Source organism: Puma concolor, chromosome B1, assembly GCF_028749965.1.
Source record: "Puma concolor isolate L17-30 chromosome B1, mPumCon1.1.hap2, whole genome shotgun sequence".
NCBI lineage: Eukaryota > Metazoa > Chordata > Mammalia > Carnivora > Felidae > Puma > Puma concolor.
The window spans coordinates 119,891,953-119,899,190 of NC_141670.1; positions in this window are offsets into that span (position 1 = coordinate 119,891,953).

Below are 7,238 nucleotides of genomic sequence, written 5' to 3' on the forward strand. Positions count from 1 at the left end.
AGTAATAAGCCTATATCTATAGAAATTTTAAACCACTATAATTTCATTCTGAGTTTTAATTACTATAATTATACTCTACTAAAATAACTAATCTGAGAAAATAATATCAAAGTAGATGAGTTATATTTTTTGGTTCATGTGTATTGTTACTGAAGTAAGTAGAGTCATAATGAGTTGGGATTATAAAGTTTTTGACAGAAATTTCCTGTTCATCTTTGGTTTCTTTTACATTAAAAGTGTGGTGAAGTTTGAATATTAGGAATGAGCTTAGGATTCAGAGATCAATGTCCTTACATATATGTGTCTATGCTAATTTTCCCCTACTTTCTTCAAATGGGAGAAAATCTCCAAAAACTTGGCTTTGCCAAATTAAATTAACTTCTATTGTATTTTGTTTCTTTTTTAACATTCTTTAATTATTTACCATATTAATATTTGTTCAATGGTTGATCTCTTTTGGGGGTATGTGTGTGTGCTCTCTGGTTCCTATTAGATCATAAGTTATTTGAAGGAAGGGACCACATTCTCTGCATTTTTCCACTCTGTTTAAAAAATTTATCTCGGGGCGCCTGGGTGACTCAGTCAGTTGAGCGTCCGACTTCGGCTCAGGTCATGATCTCACAGTTCATGGGTTCGAGCCCTGCATCAGGCTCTGTGCTGACCGCTTGCTCAGAGCCTGGAGCCTGCTTTGGATTCTGTGTCTCCTTCTCTCTCTGCCCCTCCCCCGCTCGCGCTTTGTCTCACTCTGTTTCTCAAAACTAAATAAATGTAAAAAAATTAAAAGTAAAATAAAAAAAATTTATCCCCACCACACTCTGCCTTTCTCTGTCTCTGTTTCTGTCTCTCTCTCTCTCTCTCTCACACACACACACACACACAAATCCAGAAGAGCTCAACCCTTGAGAAAATATAAACAAAACAGTGAATAGTATATTACAATAAGTGAACAAATAAATAGTCATAAAAGTACCAACAAAAAAAGTTAATATAGTTTGAATGATCCAATTTATGAAGATTTTTCTAGTGTTTGATGTAAGCCAGTAGGGAAAATAATAGGATGATTATAGGAAGACCAGGGAGGCAGGAAAGAAAATCAAATTAAAAATTAGTTTTGCCCCATGTAAGGATAACTTCTGACCATCCACAAAGAAAGAAATATAGTGTTCCAGGTGGCTGCCTGCTCTGCATAAGGGAATTGTTTGGAATCTAAGGTGAGCCACTGGAGCAATGGGCACTCATTAGTGGAGGCAGCTTGTGAAAAGAAGGAGACATCGTCTTGAGCATATGTTTATTCTCTATCCCTGATTTGGCTACTTGCTTAATAAAAACAATATTGAACAAGCCCTGAGATGGTAGGGAAAGAATGTGTATTTGTCAATAATCAACACAGGAAAAAGAAGCGACCCTATGTATTTCAAGGAGAAAAAGATCTACAACAAGAAAATACATGTTTATAAAATTGTTGAAAGAAATGGAAGACTGAAAGTCATGGACATTAATTGGACTCCTAGATTTGGGGCTATAACCACTAGTGCTGCAACCTGGAAGTGCTACTCCATTGGTGTTTCATTACAACCGCCAAACCCTCAGAAAGTTGTTGACTGAACATCACAACATGGGGCCTCACCACTGCAAACTTGTCTGTGAGAAGTTGGTTGTCAACACCGTAGGTATCAGAAGAGGACTTCTACTTCCCTTCTGTCTTTCAAATACCACAAATCTGCATCTCCCTGACAGAACCAAACTTTCATTCACAGCCACAAGTTTTAAGGAATATGAAACATGTAAATTTCGTCCTTCTAATTCTTGTGATAAGGAACAAATATTGAAGAGGTTGAAGAGAGATTCTGCATAATAATGGGCAATATCTAGCACAGGAGGCTGATGTGTTGAACAAGAGAGTTACCCTTTCTATTCTTCTATGTGGTCCTATTGATAAGCATTCATGTTGGGCACTTATTTTCATGCTCTGAGAGTATTTCAAATCTTTACCAAACCTTGTCACAAATATCTTCATCTTTTAACTGTGCAAATTTTTGACATTTAGATCTATACTCGTGTATCTGAAGATCCTTATCTCTGTCCATCTATTCCATGCAAAGTGGATAACAAAATGGTTATTTGGGATAATTTGTCTTCTCCATTTATGACTATTGATATTATATCATGCAGAACCATCTCAAAGTCAGGATCTTATTTTTTCATACTCATACAGGTTGTTTTAGGGATAATTTCATGAGGCCGTACATGCTGGCCATACATGAAGGAGAGATGGCAGTGAGTAGGTTCAAGCATGCTGGGATTTTGAACAATAATCTTATACAATTTACATGTGACCCCAGACCCTATTCAGACAGGCTCTGAATATAACATTACTGGTGCTATCAGGCTTGTTTGACTTTTTGTCTAGGAAGATGGAATCATATCCAGTTGATATTGGGTGGTTCTGAGTTGTGTAGTTACTTTCTGGTCTTTCAAGATCAGTTTCAGTCTATTTTTTTCAAATGTTATTATCTAACCAGGAACGCTTTTTCCAAGAAAAAGTACTATAGTTAAAAGGTGCAAAAGACTTTTGTTCCAAGAACCCAAAAATCTGTAATTTGAGTTTCCTATGTTCAACCTGGGCTTGCCATAGACCTTTTGAGATACCCTGACCTAGCACAGATACTTTGAATACTATTAGATCTGTTATTATATAAAGGCCAAAAGACAGACTGCTTAACTTAGAGCATATACCAAAGATAAGTCAAGTTCATAGCTGGAGGTTCTGAGGTACATAGTAAACGCTCTAGAAACCCAAATGTAGCAAGTATTGCCCTACAGAGTTTTCCTGGTGAAAAACAAGAAAGATACCTAGCCTTTTAGTCTGGTAGACACTAGGAAAGATTCTGAGCAAGGATTTGTGCAACAGCATTACATACATAGAGAGCCACAGGCAAGTCCCTCTTGGCAGCACAGATGATAAGATCAAGAGTTAAGAAACTAATAGATACCAGTCACAGTGGATCTCGATAAAATACTAAGAAATTGAAACTTTATTTGATAGGAGATGAAGTCTTGTGCTGTGAGAGTTAACTCTAGCAGGTTTGAACTTATTCTCATTTCAGTACATTTGTAAATGTACCCGCTTGGCATTGACTTCCAAACAGCATGAAACATATTGATTAAGTGTTGCTTGGTAGCCATAGGCCGTAAGTTGCAGGGGAGTTTGCACCATGTTCTAAACATCATTTGATAACAACGAGACTAGTGATTTGCCCCTGGTCTTGGTAAGACCCCTCTATTATGTATCAAGAATATGCCCGCATGATCGCAGGATGTAAGGAACCCAACTAAGACTGAATTTGGGGTCCCTTTATTCTGAAGAGTTCCATTCACATGTTGGTTGTGTCCTAGTGAAGAAAGAAGTCTGTCATGGGATGTCCCTTACAGATGGAGGACAGTGGGAGCTCACACCTAACCTCTCCAGATACTTTGCTGTGAGGAAGCTTTGGCTGTGATGCATATCCTTATTTTAATGCTGTGTCTATATCCTTATTTTAATGCTGTGTCTATATTGTACCTTTTTTTTCTGCAATAAACTGGAGAATTATCAGCATTGCTACTTTGGGTCCTATGACTCTTTCTTAGGAATCAGAATCTGCATAACTGTTACAATAGCACAAGCCACATCGAAATGATTAATGAATGGTATACTGTTGGATGTAGATATTAGAGAAATCACTCACATGTTTCTGGTTTGGATGACTATAGATAGAAGTACAGTTAGTATCATAGAAAAAAAAAGCCCCAATTAGAAGTTTGAATGTTATTATGTCAGATCTGAGATCCCCTCATCTTGTCCAATGAGTAACTGTAATAAGAAATCTAATGAATATTACTTTTAAATTCAAAGAGATTATCATCTATTTATTTTTGATAATTTCCATATAGTGTTCAGCACTATAATGAGCACTCCAATTTTGCTTATAAGCTTACTTCACAAAACAGTTTCCCTATCTCACTGACAAGAAAAGATTGCCTATTTATTATCTTGATTCTGTGAGACTCAGATCCATCCTTTTAATAAATTTTTTTTTCAACGTTTTTATTTATTTTTGGGACAGAGAGAGACAGAGCATGAACGGGGGAGGGGCAGAGAGAGAGGGAGACACAGAATCGGAAACAGGCTCCAGGCTCCGAGCCATCAGCCCAGCGCCTGACGCGGGGCTCGAACTCACGGACTGCGAGATCGTGACCTGGCTGAAGTCGGACGCCCAACCGACTGCGCCACCCAGGCGCCCCAGATCCATCCTTTTAGAGTGGAGTTTCTATGATGCCAAAGCTTAGGTCGGTGCATAGATGGCCCTGTGTTAGGTGTTCCTAATAGGATGTGAATACAGGGTTGCTGGCTCTGACAAACAGTCAGTAAAGGCCCTCCTGAACATCATTAGGGACAAGTTATATGAAATCAATAACTTTCTAATTTACACTTAAACTCTATCAAGTGCTAGGTGATTTTTTTTAAATAACTAACTGTTGGTTTACTCTTGTCTGATTGCAAGAGTGAAGCTTCTGGCTTCTCCAGAGTGTCTCACTAATCATTCATTTACAGAGTTGACAGGGAGCCCTTAGGTTAGTTTAACTGCTCCAACAGTAAGTAGCAGCAACTTATTCTCTAAACTCCTTAACTCACAGGAGGGCTTATTCCAGTCCTGTATATGTGTTAGACACTTATTGCATCATTGTTGACAATATAGGGTATTCCCAGTGAGCATGCCATCTGATATTCCCCACTCTGTTTGGGTAAAGAATTCACCTACAGTGTGATTACTGGGATTTAGGGGTGAGAGAATGGGGTGAGGGAATGAAATAGAATATTCCATTCAGATACCAACCATGACTCATTTGGTTCTCTGCACAGATGGATGAATTGTCCCAGAGAAGTTTGAGGAATTGAATCAGATCTCTGATGTATGCAGGTGGCAGAATGTGTGATCTCTGCTACAACGTTGTTTTCCTATGGTTTCCATTCTCTACTTATGTTACCAGAAATGAGAGATTTTGATATTGAATTTTTTCTTTACATTTTCTCTCATTCTTCTGGTAACACAACTTTTCTGTAAGGAACTAATTCAATATAGTTTGGATGAGCTCCCCCTGCTCTCCACCACACCAAACACACAGACCCTGATGCAGACTGAACATGTGACCCATATTGATCAATCAAAATACTCATTACCCTGACCACAATGTTGATCATATGATTTGAAGTAGATCAGAATTTCCCTTAAGACTTTTTAAATGTACAGTGGGAGAGAAGTATTCTCTGGAATCATAAACTGTTGGTTGTCTTTGTTGCAGATGGGCAGAGTTCACACAGAGATTGTCCCCTCAGAGACAACTGGAGTGAGACAAATCACCAAGGGACATGGAGATAACTGAAGTCAAGATGCTTTCAGATGTGACATGGAGGTGTCTTAATTGCCTACAAGGAGGAAGAGAAAGTGAAATGTTTCTAAGCCACTCAACAATCTCTGCATCAAATTTATTGAGGTCGGGAGAGGTTATCAATGCCTAAGAGGTAACTGATGATCACCACAGAACTAAATAACTCAAAGTATTTTACATTTAAACCAACATTCTTCTGTTTATATCATACTTGTCTTAGTCATGCCCATATTTTTACATTATTTTCATAACATCTATTTCAATTGAGAAGGAACCAACATCATGCTTCCAGTTCTGAAGATGATTAGTGTAGGTTGAACTGAACTGTTTTTACAGTTAGGAATAGGAATGAGAAAGACAAGCCTGCCTAGAAGCAAAGATTACTTAAATTCATAATGTTGCCATTAATTATTTGTAATTACTATTTATATGAATGTTGATATATTAGGATGTTGATTTTAAGGCCATCCTCAAATAGCTCAGATTTTTATTTTGGAAATGATAATCCTATGGGTAGGTGCTAAATATTAAAATTTTGTTTCATCATATCAAAACCCAGGTTTGGAGAGAAGTCCATGAACAATTGTGTAAGCACAACAGTACTTTTTTATCAATATGATGCAAGAGAAATCCAACACAAGTCATTGAAAACAAACAAACAAACCCAGAGCATTTATTCAATGTTTGGTGTTCACCTGACACTGGGTTCAGCTCTGAGGAAACCGTGAATATAACACCAGCAATATATCATTTGGGGTTGAGATATCTCTAGATGAATTTGGATGAAGCTGTTAAACATAATAAACTTTTTAAAAAATTTTTTAACATTTATTTATTTTTGAGACAGAGAGAGACACAGCACAAGCAGGGGAAGGGCAGAGAGAGAGGGAGACACAGAATCTGAAGCAGGCTCCAAGATCTGAGATATCAGCACACAACCCTACACGGGGCTGGAACCCACAAACCATGAGATCATGACCTGAGCCACAGTTGAATGCTCAACCAACTGAGCCATCCAGGTGCCCCAAACACAATAAACTTTTTTAGTTTGCAATATAGTTTTACAGTCTTCAGAGAGTGTGACATAAGGCAAATTTAGCAATTCAAATTTAGGTGATAGTCTTAAGGACCAAACAAAAGCAGTTTTTAAAAATTCTATTGCACAATACTCATACTTCTAATTTTATATCATTCCCAGTGAATTAAAAAAAGTAGGTTAAATCAAGGTTTGGCCAGAAAATTTTTTAAAAAGAGATAAGACAAGCTTTGACTGATAATGAAAATTAATATTGAGTACTGAGCATAAGGAAGTGAATAAAGCTAATAATCATTTTTTTTTTGAGATTACTGTGTTAACTTGAAATTAGAAGATTCTGTTTTTTTTTTTTTTTAATTTTTTTTCAACGTTTATTTATTTTTGGGACAGAGAGAGACAGAGCATGAACAGGGGAGGGGCAGAGAGAGAGGGAGACACAGAATCAGAAACAGGCTCCAGGCTCTGAGCCATCAACCCAGAGCCTGACGCGGGGCTCGAACTCACGGACCGCGAGATCGTGACCTGGTTGAAGTCGGTCGCTTAACCGACTGCGCCACCCAGGCGCCCCAGAAGATTCTGTTTTTATATAGGTTATGTGACTTTGGGCATATTCATTGCTTTTTTTTTCTAAATTCAGTTTCCTCAGTTAGGAAATAATAAAAATTATATACTTTGTTATCTCATAAGACTTTATAGTAATCAAACAAAATAACAACCTGAAAACATTTCACACATCTTATAAAGCACAATAAATATGTAAGGCAATTTTCTT